The sequence below is a fragment of the Rattus norvegicus genome, chromosome 7 (assembly GCF_036323735.1).
Source record: "Rattus norvegicus strain BN/NHsdMcwi chromosome 7, GRCr8, whole genome shotgun sequence".
Taxonomy (NCBI): Eukaryota; Metazoa; Chordata; class Mammalia; order Rodentia; family Muridae; genus Rattus; species Rattus norvegicus.
The window spans coordinates 46168188-46184713 of record NC_086025.1 but is presented as its reverse complement, the minus strand read 5'-3'; the positions used below and the strand labels follow the sequence as shown (position 1 = coordinate 46184713).

At 38.7% G+C, this 16526-nt stretch overlaps 1 protein-coding gene across 7 annotated transcripts in view; it reads left to right on the top strand.

Moving 5' to 3' along the window:
* Nucleotides 1-16526, top strand: part of Syt1 (synaptotagmin 1) — a 544812-nt gene that overhangs the window by 59747 nt on the left and 468539 nt on the right. The gene's annotated exons all lie outside the window — the stretch shown is intronic.

Below are 16526 nucleotides of genomic sequence, written 5' to 3'. Positions count from 1 at the left end.
TGGGCTTTACCATTTATTATCCTTTGTAGTGCTGGATTTGTAGAAAGATATTGTGTAAATTTGGTTTTGTCATGGAATATCTTGGTTTCTCCATCTATGTTAATTGAGAGTTTTGCAGGATACAGTAACCTGGGCTGGCACTTGTGTTCTCTTAGGGTCTGTATGACATCTGTCCAGGATCTTCTGGCCTTCATAGTTTCTGGCAAAAAGTCTGGTGTGATTCTGATAGGTCTGCCTTTATATGTTACTTGACCTTTTTCCCTTACTGCTTTTAATATTCTTTCTTTATTTTGTGCGTTTGGTGTTTTGACTATTATGTGACGGGAGTTGTTTCTTTTCTGGTCCAATCTATTTGGAGTTCTGTAGGCTTCTTGTATGCCTATGGGTATCTCTTTTTTTAGGTTAGGGAAGTTTTCTTCTATGATTTTGTTGAAGATATTTACTGGTCCTTTGAGCTGGGAGTCTTCACTCTCTTCTATACCTATTATCCTTAGGTTTGATCTTCTCATTGAGTCCTGGATTTCCTGTATGTTTTGGACCAGTAGCTTTTTCCGCTTTACATTATCTTTGACAGTTGAGTCAATGATTTCTATGGAATCTTCTGCTCCTGAGATTCTCTCTTCCATCTCTTGTATTCTGTTGGTGAAGCTTCTATCTACAGCTCCTTGTCTCTTCTTTTGATTTTCTATATCCAGGGTTGTTTCCATGTGTTCTTTCTTGATTACTTCTATTTCCATTTTTAATTCCTTCAACTGTTTGATTGTGTTTTCCTGGAATTCTTTCAGGGATTTTTGTGTCTCCTCTCTATGGGTTTCTACTTGTTTATTTATGTTTTCCTGGAATTCTTTCAGGCATTTTTGCGATTCCTCTCTGTAGGCTTCTACTTGTTCTCTAAGGGAGTTCTTCAAGGCTTTCTTGAAGTCCTCCAGCATCATGATCAAATATGATTTTGAAACTAGATCTTGCTTTTCTGGTGTGTTTGGATATTCCATGTTTTTTTTGATGGGAGAATTGGGCTCCGATGATGCCATGTAGTCTTGGTTTCTGTTGCTTGGGTTCCAGTGCTTGCCTCTCACCATCAGATTATCTCTAGTGTTGCTTTGTTCTGCTATTTCTGACAGTGGCTAGACTGTCCTATAAGCCTGTGTGTCAGGAGTGCTGTAGGCCTGTTTTCCTGTTTTCTTTCAGCCAGTTATGGGGACAGAGTGTTCTGCTTTCGGGCGTGTAGTTTTTCCTCTCTACAGGTCTTCAGCTGTTCCTGTGGGCCTGTGTCTTGAGTTCACCAGGCAGGTTTCTTGCAGGGGAAAAGTTGGTCCTACCTGAGGTTCCGAGGCTCAAGTGTGCTCGTGGGGTACTGCCTAAGTCCTCTCCGCGGCGGCAGCAACCGAGAAGATCTGCGCCGCTCTTTCCAGGAGCCTCCGTGGACCAGGGTTCCAGATGGCGTTTGGTGTTTTCCTCTGGCGTCTGGATGTGCGCAGAGTGCAGTCTCTTCTCGTTTCCCAGGCGTGTCTGCCTCTCTGTAGGTTTAGCTCTCTCTCCCACGGGATTTGGGTGCAGAGAACTGTTTATCCGGTCTGTTTCCTTCAGGTTCCGGCGGTGTCTCAGGCGCAGGGGTCCTGCCGCTCCTGGGCCCTCCCTTATGGGAACCCAGAGGCCTTATACAGTTTCCTCTTGGGCCAGGGATGTGGGCAGGGGTGGGCAGTGTTGGTGGTCTCCTCCGATCTGCAGCCTCAGGAGTGCCCACCTGACCAGGCGGTGAGGTCTCTCTCCCACGGGGTTTGGGGGCAGAGATCCTGTTGTCTACTCTTAACACATTTAGTCAAACCACAGACACTGAAGCAGCAAAGCCAACTGAGCATGGCTGAGAGCTATAAGCATGTGTCTTAGGGTCTTACTGCTGTGAACAGATTCCATGACCAAGGCAACAGACTCCATGTCTTATGAGGACAACATTTAATTGGGGATGGCTTACAGGTTCAGAGGGTCAGTCCATTATCATCAAGGCAGGAACATGGTAGCTTCCAGTCAGGCATAGTGCAGGAGGAGCTAAGAGTTCTACATCTTCATCTGAAGGCTGCCAGAAGAATACTGACTCCCTTGTTAACTTTTTAATTTTTTTTTGTTTCTGTTTGCTTGTCTTCTTTTGAGATAAGGTCTTACTGTGTAACCCTGGCTAAACTGGAACTTGCAATAGAGACCAAGCTGCCCTTGAATTCATAGAGAATGTTCGCCACCACACCCGGCATTATCAAACTTTTAACCTTAATATAATTTCAGACAAAAAGAATTGTGCAAAGAATACCTATGTATAGTTTATTCAGAATCCCTAAGTATTCATAATTTTGTGGGGATTGTGATTATATGTGTGGTTCATTATTTTCCTGGATCCTGTAAAAGTAGGCTGCAGATATGATTTTTCCCTTTCTCTACGATATACTTAGGTGTATGTTTCCTAAAAATAAAGACATTATCTTATATAAAACAGAAATTAACATTGACTAGTCATAATACTATTATCTAATCCACAGATCTTATTAGATTTCATGAGTTGTCCCAATAATGTCTTTCATATCCCAAGGCAGATACCAACTCTACCCTCATGTTGGAGTTCCTTCTCCTTATCGTCTCTTATTTTCGTGGCTATCTTCTGTAAAATGTCATGACCTGCACTCATTACCCAGGACACGTCTATTTACTTGTTTGTCTCCTGGTATTTAGAAACTTCAAAATCTCTGTCTCTCTCTGTCTCTCTCTCTCTGTCTCTCTCTGTCTCTCTGTCTCTCTGTCTCTCTCTCTCTCTCTGTGTGTGTGTGTGTGTGTGTGTGTGTGTGTGTGTGTGTGTGGCGGGGGTGAAGAGGGAGAAGGAGAATTAGGGAAGGAGGGAGGGAGAAAAGAATGGAGGAGAGAGAGGAGAGACAGAGTGGAGAGACAAAGACAACAGAATAGAAAGACAGAGAGACAGAGAAAAGGGAAGTGTACATAAGCTTGTACCTATTTATGGAAATCAGAGAAAGACTTGGATATTGGTCATTGCCTTCTATTCTGTGAGGAAAACTCTGTGTAGTCCACCTCTGCATCCGGGGATTCTCTTTTCTTTGTCTCCCTTCTCCCTATAGGAGCATTAAGGTTATAGATGTATGCTTTGCATGAGATCCAGGGATTTGAACTTAGGTCCTCAAAATTTATATAGCAAGCAGTTTGCCCCCTGAGCTTTTCCTCCAGTTTTGGTCTCAATTATTTTTTTATCTAAGAATTAAAAAAGAAAAGAACTTAATTGTTAGAATAAAATATTTACTTAGAAGCACATTTAACTTCTGACTAAGGATTAGTCATGTATTCAAAAATCCACACAATACTAAAGCCAACCGAATTTGCTCTGACATGGTGACTGAGTCACTCATTTGAATAACTTTGCATTAAATGTTTATGTTGAGCTCCTACCCCTTGTGCTTGACAATATTTTTTTCCTTAATTGTATTGATATGTCAACATTTTCATACTTAGAATTATAAAACAAACTACATACTGGGTGAATAGTCTTTTCCCTCCTTTATCTAATGTTTCTTTAAAGAGTATGTGAGATTGTGAATATATAGGCTCATACTAAGCCCTTAAATGTTCATTTTATCTATTTATCTAGTAATATTGATTTATCTGTCTTTAGATTCACATCTGCTGAGTATTTTGTACGTGTTTCTCACTTCTGTGAAGCTGACCATCAGGCTAATGTTGCAGAAACTCTCTTTTCATACTGTTATCTTAACTCTTATAAGGAGTTGAATATCTGAAACTTCCCCACAGTTTTTTATCAAATAATACTGTACTTGCTTTCCCAGCTTAGAGTCAGCAGCCAGTTTTATTCCTTAAAGAAATGCAATTACATCTTATGGCACAACATAATGTTATCGTGAGAATAATGTAGAAAAGGGCCAGGGTCAGGTCTCATTTCAGTGCTGATTTCCGCTTGAACAAAACAGAAATAATTCTGTAGGAAGGTTATAATTGCTCGATTGGAATGAAACAAAGACTCCTCGGGCATGTCTAGAAAGATGAGCAGATTACACGCTTAACAAATTCAAGAATATATGGCTCCTAGATTAAGTCATGCACGCACTGGAGACAAAAAAGAAAGCATTTTAGCATGAGAATCGATTTAATTTTAATGCATTCCTCTAAATCAAAAGCTTTGTTTCTGGAACTATCTAATATAACTGTATTTTCCTTATGAAGTCTTTTATGCATAGCAACTAGTGATTCTTATATGTGTGGTTACTAGTTATAATGATAAATGAATCAGAACAGATCCCTTTCCTGGTTAAATGTTTGCAATAAAGTCTATGGATCAAATTTGACATATTTCTTACATTGCATAAAAATATATATTCTTAATAAAGAATGCATTTTACTTTTTTATGGTCATACATTAAAGTATTGGATTTCATAAAAAATTTTAGAACACATTTAATTTTATTACAATCTCATAACTAAGAAGAAACTAAAAGGAAAACTATGTTCATAGATTATTCCAAAATAAGAGAAGATAATTTTAAATTCCACACATTCATGCAAAGCAAATTGAGATGACTGTGTATGAAGATAAGAAACCACCTAAACATGTCACCAACATGACGAGAGATTGGATGATTCTTTTTTAGATTTACTTTTTATATTTTTTATTATTCATTTTATTCATTTACATTTCAATGATATCTCCATTCCCAGTTGTCCCTCCACAGACCACCCCCATCCCATTCCTCCCTCTATAAGGGTGCTCCTCAACCCGCTCACCCACTCTCATCTCACTGCTCTAGCATCCCCCTATGTTGGGAAATCAAGCCTCCACAGGACCAAGAGCCTCCCCTCCCATCGAGCATTTAGAAAAATATTTGTATCCCAGGTGTATGCATCTACAAATTGGTCCCTTAGAAGATGCCAATTCACACATACATAGATTTTTAAATGTATACTAATTATACAAAGACTACTATTTAAGCCTTACATTCATGCTTATCGATAGTTCTTGCCCAATTTTCATACTTCTAAGGTCTTGCCTTCCAAAACAGAGCAGCAAAATAGACCTTCTCTAATCAATATCTCAGAATTGAAATATGTCTTTGCATTTAGTATGGCAGCATGTATAAAATGGACTTACCACATTTATTTATCTTTAGTAGATATCAGGATAATTTATGGTTCCCAGTAATCTAACTTTTCTCTCTTTTAGCTTTTAAATCATCATGAAAGAAGGAAAATGCTGTCATCCATCTTCTGCAGGATGCTTCTATTTGCATTCCCATTTAGTCTGAAGTTACTCATCGTAGATCCGTTAAAATAAAATCGGGAGGGATCACTACATATCTTATTTTTCAGCATTTCCTCATTTTATCTGCCTGAGGTAGAAAATACATACTTGAATCTGAGCAAATTATTCTAGTTGGCTCACAGTAAGAAATATATTCCATTGTAGGGTGAGAAGCGGTAACTTAGGAAAATATAATTTGCAACAATAATAGAATTTTGGACATTTTCACCTCTGAACCAATCTCCTTAGTAACTATTAGTCCATTTTAAAGTGTAAATATTTGACTCATTTAGTTGAGAGTAATTTATGTAAGATATTATGTAACATTTTAGTTTTGAACTCAAAGCATTATGCATATTTAATATTTATAAAAGAGGGTATGGTGGCAGAGTATAGAGAACCTTATATGTACTGTAATATTTCCCTACCCCTAGAATAATTAAATAACATAACCAACATTTCTTAATTTAATAAGACCATTACTCCATATCCAACCTATGTAAAGAAACTTCAAAAGATACTATTAAGATCTGTGCTTTAGGTAGTATTTAGAGTAAACTGTTAATAATCATATTTTATGAAACAAATGGCTAATATCATTTTTGTTGTATACTCTGAATATCAGAGCTTCAATATGACACTGTTGTCTAGTCCATCTTTGGAGCCAGCAGAGAGGGGCTGTTTGATACCCTGTACAGTATCAACATTTTTCTAAGACTGTTCAACTCTAAGAGCAGTTTCCTCTGCCTACAAGTTGCAAGGTAGTTTTAAGGAGAAAGTTAAGATGATTAGCTAAGAAAGAAACAAAACAAAAGTTGTGGAACTTTACATGCATCTTTATTGTCTTCCTGAAATAATAATGATAATGAATTAGAAAATTTTAAGCAAGTAAAAAATTTCAGCAGCAATAATTTTGTGAAATATAGAAAAAATTATTCACTAGTTTAATTTGCGATTAATTTGACAATTCATGTAATGTTTGGATGACTTCTAGTTACTAGCTATTTGATTTAGAAAAAGCAGAGTACAGCAATGACATAAGGAAAGAAGTAGCAAGATACATTTACTACTAATATGGGTACAACTTGTAGGCTCCTAGATACTGTAGAATACAAGTGAAGTCAAAGACCAATAAAAACCTCATGTTTCAATGAGAGCAATCGGGGAAGATATGGATCCAAGAGTACAAAGTTTCCATGAAGTGATAGACATGTTAATTAACTTGATTGAATCATTCTCCACGTAAAAGAATCATGAACATGGGGAGCCTGTGGGAGGAGTTGGAGGAAAGTAAAAATGTGAACCAAATATATTGCAGGAAAAAATTAAATACAAAATGCTTTCAAAAAATAAAACCAAAATGCAGCTCTAAATGTTTAGTTATGGTTTTCAGTGAAAATTAATTACTATTAAAACCTCACATTGAAAATTAATGGTAAAAGTCGAGGAAAACATACAATAAGAGTATATTGGAGTACATGTTTAAGCCATGCAAAATGAGTTTGGTTCTAGAATTAGAAAGAAGACTAATAGAAGAAACTTTAACATAGTCAAAAAAGTTAAAATGTGGAGAATAAATAGAGAAAATGGCAATGAGAACTACCTGTAAAACTCAAAACTTAACATTAGATTGTAAAAATCTAATGACCAGGTCTAAGTTACGCTCTCATATTAATAATGGCAAAAAGCAGGTTGATAATATTGTCTGAGACTATCCAATTACTATATACATATACTAGTCCTTACAATAATAGCTGGAGGCTAGGGAACAAGTGACAGTTAAATATAGTTCAACAATAGAGCACTAACCTAATCTATTGAACATATCTAATGATTTCATGGTCTCGGGTTACTCTCTGCATCAATTGAAAACAGGTGACCAATACCACCTAATGGATCAAATGAAGCTCACATACATCTTCCACAGATGTGGAAGGGCGATGACCTATTATGTAATTTCTTTTTCTTCATTGGACTTCAACTTTTCTTAATGTTTAGAATGGGGGTAAAAAATACAGTCACATAAGGGTGAAGAGACTAATGTTTTAATACTGATATTGAACCAACACCTGCTGAATTGGAATATAATTGTAGTTTTGGGGGAATAGCCCAGGCTTTGTTCATGTTATTGAAGAAGCGAAATATTCAGAGAGTTTTCCTTCTCCCCACGGATTCAGGACTTTCAAAATGCATCAGGAGGATTCATATTGGTTATTTAGAAAGGACTGAACAAGTTTGTGGGTATGATGTTAATTGATCTGCTTTTCTTTTTGGTGGCTAGTTGGACAATTTTGTTCTAGAATTCTAACCGACTTTCTGAACTGTCCTATCAGCTAGATTCCATTGCTGACTGTCCGTCTGTGGATAGTACTGCCTTTGAGACATGAGCTAATTTAGGTGATGTCTGTCCAGAGAAGAGAAAGAACCTTGGGGTACAAACTATGCCTGTCATTGCAAATGGTTTCCCTAGTCTAAGGAAGCAGAGAACTGAGCAGGCAGGACAAAGTGCTAGCACAGCAGCCTGATCTCTGCGTTAGTGTGTGTCATCTATGCAAGACCTGGCAGTGCAAATTTCTACAAACATTCTTATAACTTAACATGGCATGCTGCACATTCCTGCATCTGAGTCTGCTCATGGCTGCTTTATCCATGCCTGGACAATACCAACCAACCAGAGCTCCCAGGGACTAAACCACTGCCCAAAGACTACACATGGACAGACCCATGGCTCCAGCCACATATGTATCAGAGGATGGTCGTGTTGGGCACCAATGGGAGGAGAAGCCTTCGGTCCTGCCAGGGCTTGACCCCCCAGTATAGGGGAATATCAGGGTGGGCAGGCAGGAAAGGGTGGGTGGATGGGTAGGGGACCACCCTCATAGAAACGAGATGGGGTAGGAGGTTTATGGAGGGGAAACCAACTGGGAAAGGGGATAACATTTGAAATGTAAATTAAAAATATCCAAAAAGAAAAAAAAAGAAAGTTGCCTTCCCTTTTCATTCGCTATAGGCAGTTGACTTGATAAATATTTCCTTGCCAGTGGACTTATAATGAGCTATAAACATTGTTTATCCTCAAAATTATATCTTAAAAATATGACCTGTGTGTCCAAATCTAGTTTTAAGCTTTCATCTATCTATGTTTCTATGTACCTATCGAACCTATCTATCTTTTCCCAAGTATTTTTCAAGTAATACTAATACTTTTCTAAGTATTGGTCAGTTGATGATCTACTGACCTAGCAATTGTTCTGTGTATGTACGTCTGTCTGTCAATCGATCTATCTATTCCTATTACCATAAGAGCTTCTTTTAAGTCCTAGGTAAAAAGGCCAAGGTAAAATATTATGGCCTAAATAAAATATTGAGACCTAGATAACACAATTAAATACCCCCACCAATAAAAACAAAATAAATATAAAACACAAACATATTCTTTAAAAAAGTCCCCTATCCCTAAATCGTAATTAATAAAAGAACTTAAATATTTATAAATTTTAAGCTTATAACCCTATAAAATCTTAACTCAAATTCATGATTCAGTTCCCAAATCTGAATCATGGACCTAATATGTCAATCCTGGGGCATATGCTCAATAAACTATCTCTATCTGACTAAAATCAATATTTATATCATTTATAAGTGATTCCAAAACCCTTGCAGCTTCCCAATGAGAATTTAATTGTAATCCATATGCAAATGTTTCCATAGTAATGAAGGGAGTATGTATACATACATACATACTTCCTTGATCCTTTCAATGACTCTGTATCCTCCTATATATTAATATGACATTGTCAGTATTTTTCATGTTAGATAGAATTATATTGAAGTCCAATTATGCTTATTTTAAAATAAGCTTTTGAGATTATAAATGATTCCATCATTTTTCTACCCTCCAGACTCTGCCATATAGCACTTTTACCTTGCTCCTTTTCAAATCCATGGTTGATTTTCCTTTAATTGTTGTAACATACGTATGTGTGCACGTGTGCACTCCTAAATAAATAAATACACCTTCTCTCAGTCTATATAATGTTACTTCTTGTGTATGTTTTCAGGGCTAACCATTTCATATTGGATAGCAAGTTGATGTGCTCTTCCTTGGGGGAGGTTATTTGTCCCACTCTCAACATTACTTAATTACATGTAGTTCTTTGTGAAGCAATGAAACCTCCTGGATTTTCAACTGTCCATGCTAGCATGTTTATTGTGCCATCCATCTTCAGATCATAGTTAGGAAGTCATCTTGGTAAGGCTTCTCACCTTGGTGATTATCAACAGCTCTTTTTTTTTTTTTTTATTAACTTGAGTATTTCTTATATACATTTCGAGTGTCATTCCCTTTCCCGGTTTCCGGGCAAACATCCCCCTCCCCCCTCCCCTTCCTTATGGGTGTTCCCCTCCCAACCCTCCCCCCATTGCCGCCCTCCCCCCATAGACTAGTTCACTGGGGGTTCAGTCTTAGCAGGACCCAGGGCTTCCCCTTCCACTGGTGCTCTTACTAGGATATTCAGTGCTACCTATGGGGTCAGAGTCCAGGGTCAGTCCATGTATAGTCTTTAGGTAGTGGCTTAGTCCCTGGAAGCTCTGGTTGCTTGGCATTGTTGTACTTTTGGGGTCTCGAGCCCCTTCAAGCTCTTCCAGTTCTTTCTCTGATTCCTTCAACAGGGGACCTATTCTCAGTTCAGTGGTTTGCTGCTGGCATTTGCCTCTGTATTTGCTGTATTCTGGCTGTGTCTCTCAGGAGCGATCTACATCCGGCTCCTGTCGGTCTGCACTTCTTTGCTTCATCCATCTTGTCTAATTGGGTGGCTGTATATGTATGGGCCACATGTGGGGCAGGCTCTGAATGGGTGTTCCTTCAGTCTCTGTTTTAATCTTTGCCTCTCCCTTCCCTGCCAAGGGTATTCTTTTTCCTCATTTAAAGGAGTGAAGCATTCACATTTTGATCATCCGTCTTGAGTTTCGTTTGTTCTAGGGATCTAGGGTAATTCAAGCATTTGGGCTAATAGCCACTTATCAATGAGTGCATACCATGTATGTCTTTCTGTGATTGGGTTAGCTCACTCAGGATGATATTTTCCAGTTCTGACCATTTGCCTACGAATTTCATAAACTCGTTGTTTTTGATAGCTGAGTAATATTCCATTGTGTAGATGTACCACATTTTCTGTATCCATTCCTCTGTTGAAGGGCATCTGGGTTCTTTCCATTTTCTGGCTATTATAAATAAGGCTGCGATGAACATAGTGGAGCACGTGTCTCTTTTATATGTTGAGGCATCTTTTGGGTATATGCCCAAGAGAGGTATAGCTGGATCCTCAGGCAGTTCAATGTCCAATTTTCTGAGGAACCTCCAGACTGATTTCCAGAATGGTTTTACCAGTCTGCAATCCCACCAACAATGGAGGAGTGTTCCTCTTTCTCCACATCCTCGCCAGCATCTGCTGTCACCTGAGTTTTTGATCTTAGCCATTCTCACTGGTGTGAGGTGAAATCTCAGGGTTGTTTTGATTTGCATTTCCCTTATGACTAAAGATGTTGAACATTTCTTTAGGTGTTTCTCAGCCATTTGGCATTCCTCAGCTGTGAATTCTTTGTTTAGCTCTGAACCCCATTTTTTAATAGGGTTATTTGTTTCCCTGCGGTCTAACTTCTTGAGTTCTTTGTATATTTTGGATATAAGGCCTCTATCTGTTGTAGGATTGGTAAAGATCTTTTCCCAATCTGTTGGTTGCCGTTTTGTCCTAACCACAGTGTCCTTTGCCTTACAGAAGCTTTGCAGTTTTATGAGATCCCATTTGTCGATTCTTGATCTTAGAGCATAAGCCATTGGTGTTTTGTTCAGGAAATTTTTTCCAGTGCCTATGTGTTCCAGATGCTTCCCTAGTTTTTCTTCTATTAGTTTGAGTGTGTCTGGTTTGATGTGGAGGTCCTTGATCCACTTGGACTTAAGCTTTGTACAGGGTGATAAGCATGGATCGATCTGCATTCTTCTACATGTTGACCTCCAGTTGAACCAGCACCATTTGCTGAAAATGCTATCTTTTTTCCATTGGATGGTTTTGGCTCCTTTGTCAAAAATCAAGTGACCATAGGTGTGTGGGTTCATTTCTGGGTCTTCAATTCTATTCCATTGGTCTATCTGTCTGTCTCTGTACCAATACCATGCAGTTTTTATCACTATTGCTCTGTAATACTGCTTGAGTTCAGGGATAGTGATTCCCCCTGAAGTCCTCTTATTGTTGAGGATAGCTTTAGCTATCCTGGGTTTTTTGTTATTCCAGATGAATTTGCAAATTGTTCTGTCTAACTCTTTGAAGAATTGGATTGGTATTTTGAGGGGATTGCATTGAATCTGTAGATTGCTTTTGGTAAAATGGCCATTTTTACTATATTAATCCTGCCAATCCATGAGCATGGGAGATCTTTCCATCTTCTGAGGTCTTCTTCAATTTCTTTCCTCAGTGTCTTGAAGTTCTTATTGTACAGATCTTTTACTTGCTTGGTTAAAGTCACACCGAGGTACTTTATATTATTTGGGTCTATTATGAAGGGTGTCGTTTCCCTAATTTCTTTCTCGGCTTGTTTCTCTTTTGTATAGAGGAAGGCAACTGATTTATTTGAGTTAATTTTATACCCAGCCACTTTGCTGAAATTGTTTATCAGCTTTAGTAGTTCTCTGGTGGAACTTTTGGGATCACTTAAATATACTATCATGTCATCTGCAAATAGTGATATTTTGACCTCTTCTTTTCCGATCTGTATCCCCTTGATCTCCTTTTGTTGTCTGATTGCTCTGGCTAGAACTTCAAGAACTATATTGAATAAGTAGGGAGAGAGTGGGCAGCCTTGTCTAGTCCCTGATTTTAGTGGGATTGCTTCAAGTTTCTCTCCATTTAGTTTAATGTTAGCAACTGGTTTGCTGTATATGGCTTTTACTATGTTTAGGTATGGGCCTTGAATTCCTATTCTTTCCAGGACTTTTATCATGAAGCAGTGTTGAATTTTGTCAAATGCTTTCTCAGCATCTAATGAAATGATCATGTGGTTCTGTTCTTTCAGTTTGTTTATACAATGGATCACGTTGATGGTTTTCCGTATATTAAACCATCCCTGCATGCCTGGGATGAAGCCTACTTGATCATGGTGGATGATTGTTTTGATGTGCTCTTGAATTCGGTTTGCCAGAATTTTATTGAGTATTTTTGCGTCGATATTCATAAGGGAAATTGGTCTGAAGTTCTCTTTCTTTGTTGTGTCTTTGTGTGGTTTAGGTATAAGAGTAATTGTAGCTTCGTAGAAGGAATTCGGTAGTGCTCCATCTGTTTCAATTTTGTGGAATAGTTTGGATAATATTGGTATGAGGTCTTCTATGAAGGTTTGATAGAATTCTGCACTAAACCCGTCTGGACCTGGGCTCTTTTTGGTTAGGAGACCTTTAATGACTGCTTCTATTTCCTTAGGAGTTATGGGGTTGTTTAACTGGTTTATCTGTTCCTGATTTAACTTCGATACCTGGTATCTGTCTAGGAAATTGTCCATTTCCTGAAGATTTTCAAATTTTGTTGAATATAGGTTTTTACAGTAAGATCTGATGATTTTTTGAATTTCCTCTGAATCTGTAGTTATGTCTCCCTTTCATTTCTCATTTTGTTAATTTGGACGCACTCTCTATGTCCTCTCGTTAGTCTGGCTAAGGGTTTATCTATCTTGTTGATTTTCTCAAAGAACCAACTTTTGGTTCTGTTGATTCTTTCTATGGTCCTTTTTGTTTCTACTTGGTTGATTTCAGCTCTAAGTTTGATTATTTCCTGCCTTCTACTCCTCCTGGGTGTATTTGCTTCTTTTTGTTCTAGAGCTTTTAGGTGTGCTGTCAAGCTGCTGACATATGCTCTTTCCTGTTTCTTTCTGCAGGCACTCAGCGCTATGAGTTTTCCTCTTAGCACAGCTTTCATTGTGTCCCATAAGTTTGGGTATGTTGTATCTTCATTTTCATTAAATTCTAAAAAGTTTTTAATTTCTTTCTTTATTTCTTCCTTGACCAGGTTATCATTGAGTAGAGCATTGTTCAATTTCCACGTATATGTGGGCATTCTTCCTTGATTGTTATTGAAGACCAGTTTTAGGCCGTGGTGGTCCGATAGCACGCATGGGATTATTTCTATCTTTCTGTACCTGTTGAGGCCTGTTTTTTGACCAACTATATGGTCAATTTTGGAGAAAGTACCATGAGGAGCTGAGAAGAAGGTATATCCTTTTGCTTTAGGATAGAATGTTCTATAAATATCCGTTAAGTCCATTTGGCTCATGACTTCTTTAGTCTGTCGACATCACTGTTTAATTTCTGTTTCCATGATCTGTCCATTGATGAGAGTGGTGTGTTGAAATCTCCCATTATTATTGTGTGAGGTGCAATGTGTGTTTTGAGCTTTAGTAAGGTTTCTTTTACGTATGTAGGTGCCCTTGTATTTGGGGCATAGATATTTAGGATTGAGAGTTCATCTTGGTGGATTTTTCCTTTGATGAATATGAAGTGTCCTTCCTTATCTTTTTTGATGACTTTTAGTTGGAAATTGATTTTATTTGATATTAGAATGGCTACTCCAGCTTGCTTCTTCTGACCATTTGCTTGGAAAGTTGTTTTCCAGCCTTTCACTCTGAGGTAGTGTCTGTCTTTGTCTCTGAGGTGTGTTTCCTGTAGGCAGCAGAATGCAGGGTCCTCATTGCGTATCCAGTTTGTTAATCTATGTCTTTTTATTGGGGAGTTGAGGCCATTGTTATTGAGAGATATTAAGGAATAGTGATTATTGCTTCCCGTTATATTCATATTTGGATGTGAGGTTATGTTTGTGTGCTTTCATTCTCTTTGTTTTGTTGCCAAGACAATTAGTTTCTTGCTTCTTCTAGGGTATAGCTTGCCTCCTTATGTTGGGCTTTACCATTTATTATCCTTTGTAGTGCTGGACTTGTAGAAAGATATTGTGTAAATTTGGTTTTGTCATGGAATATCTTGGTTTCTCCATCAATGTTAATTGAGAGTTTTGCTGGATACAGTAACCTGGGCTGGCATTTGTGTTCTCTTAGGGTCTGTATGACATCAGTCCAGGATCTTCTGGCCTTCATAGTTTCTGGCGAGAAGTCTGGTGTGATTCTGATAGGTCTCCCTTTATATCTTACTTGACCTTTTTCCCTTACTGCTTTTAATATTCTTTCTTTATTTTGTGCGTTTGGTGTTTTGACAATTATGTGACGGGAGGTGTTTCTTTTCTGGTCCAATCTATTTGGAGTTCTGTAGGCTTCTTGTATGTCTATGGGTATCTCTTTTTTTAGGTTAGGGAAGTTTTCTTCTATGATTTTGTTGAAGATATTTACTGGTCCTTTGAGCTGGGAGTCTTCACTCTCTTCTATACCTATTATCCTTAGGTTTGATCTTCTCATTGAGTCCTGGATTTCCTGTATGTTTTGGACCAGTAGCTTTTTCCGCTTTACATTATCTTTGACAGTTGAGTCAATGATTTCTATGGAATCTTCTGCTCCTGAGATTCTCTCTTCCATCTCTTGTATTCTGTTGGTGAAGCTTGTATCTACAGCTCCTTGTCTCTTCTTTTGGTGTTCTATATCCTGGGTTGTTTCCATGTGTTCTTTCTTGATTGCTTCTATTTCCATTTTTAATTCCTTCAACTGTTTGATTGTGTTTTCCTGGAATTCTTTCAGGGATTTTTGTGTCTCCTCTCTATGGGCTTCTACTTGTTTATTTATGTTTTCCTGGAATTCTTTCAGGGATTTTTGTGTCTCCTCTCTATGGGCTTCTACTTGTTTATTTATGTTTTCCTGGAATTCTTTCAGGGATTTTTGCGATTCTTTCAGGCATTTTTGCGATTCCTCTCTGTAGGCTTCTACTTGTTCTCTGAGGGAGTTCTTCATGTCTTTCTTGAAGTCCTCCAGCATCATGATCAAATATGATTTTGAAAATAGATCTTGCTTTTCTGGTGTGTTTGGATATTCCATGTTTGTTTTGATGGGAGAATTGGGCTCCGATGGTGCCATGTAGTCTTGGTTTCTGTTGCTTGGGTTCCTGTGCTTGCCTCTTGCCATCAGATTATCTCTAGTGTTACTTTGTTCTGCTATTTCTGACAGTGGCTAGACTGTCCTATAAGCCTGTGTGTCAGGAGTGCTGTAGACCTGTTTTCCTCTCTTTCAGTCAGTTATGGGGACAGAGTGTTCTGCTTTCGGGCATGTAGTTTTTCCTCTCTACAGGTCTTCAGCTGTTCCTGTGGGCCTGTGTCTTGAGTTCACCAGGCAGCTTTTTTGCAGCAGAAAATTTGTTCTTACCTGTGGTCCCGAGGCTCAAGTTCACTCGTGGGGTGCTGCCCACGGGCTCTCTGCAGCGGCAGCAACCAGGAAGACCTGTGCCTCCCCTTCCGGGAGCTTCAGTGCACCAGGGTTCCAGATGGTCTTTGGCTTTTTCCTCTGGCGTCCGAGATGTGTGTGCAGGGAGCAGTCTCTTCTGGTTTCCCAGGCTTGTCTGCCTCTCTGAAGGTTTAGCTCTCCCTCCCACGGGATTTGGGTGCAGAGAACTGTTTATCCGGTCTGTTTCCTTCAGGTTCCGGCGGTGTCTCAGGCAGGGGTCCTGCCGCTCCTGGGCCCTCCCCCACGGGAGCCCAGAGGCCTTTTACAGTTTCCTCTTGGGCCAGGGATGTGGGCAGGGGTGAGCAGAGTTGGTGGTCACTTCCGCTCTGCAGCCTCAGGAGTGCCCACCTGGCCAGGCGGTTGGGTCTCTCTATCAACAGCTCTTTAATTGAACCTAATTTTCACTCAACAAGTGGAAAATTATACTTGGTATACTTGGTACTGGAAGCCTAGTCAACTACCCAGGGCTTAGGGCCCGTGCTTCTTTTAAAAGTTATGCATGGTGACCTATCTATTTAAGGACAGCAGTTTAGGACTTTGACACATGAGGATCAAAGCCAACCTGAACAATGTAGCAAGACCCGGCATCAAAAGGTTCTTTTTCAAAGATTGGAGATACAGCTTAGTGGTAGAGCACTTACACAGTGTTTGTGAAGCTTTCAACTTAGTCACCAGAGGTGGAATAAAGTATAAAGATACTTGCCACTCTAGAATTATCTATTTTTTCAACTAATAAATAATTTTAAATTTTCTTGTTGTAATATACTGTCAGGTTTTAATATTTATATTTAACTGAATTTTTTGGGTA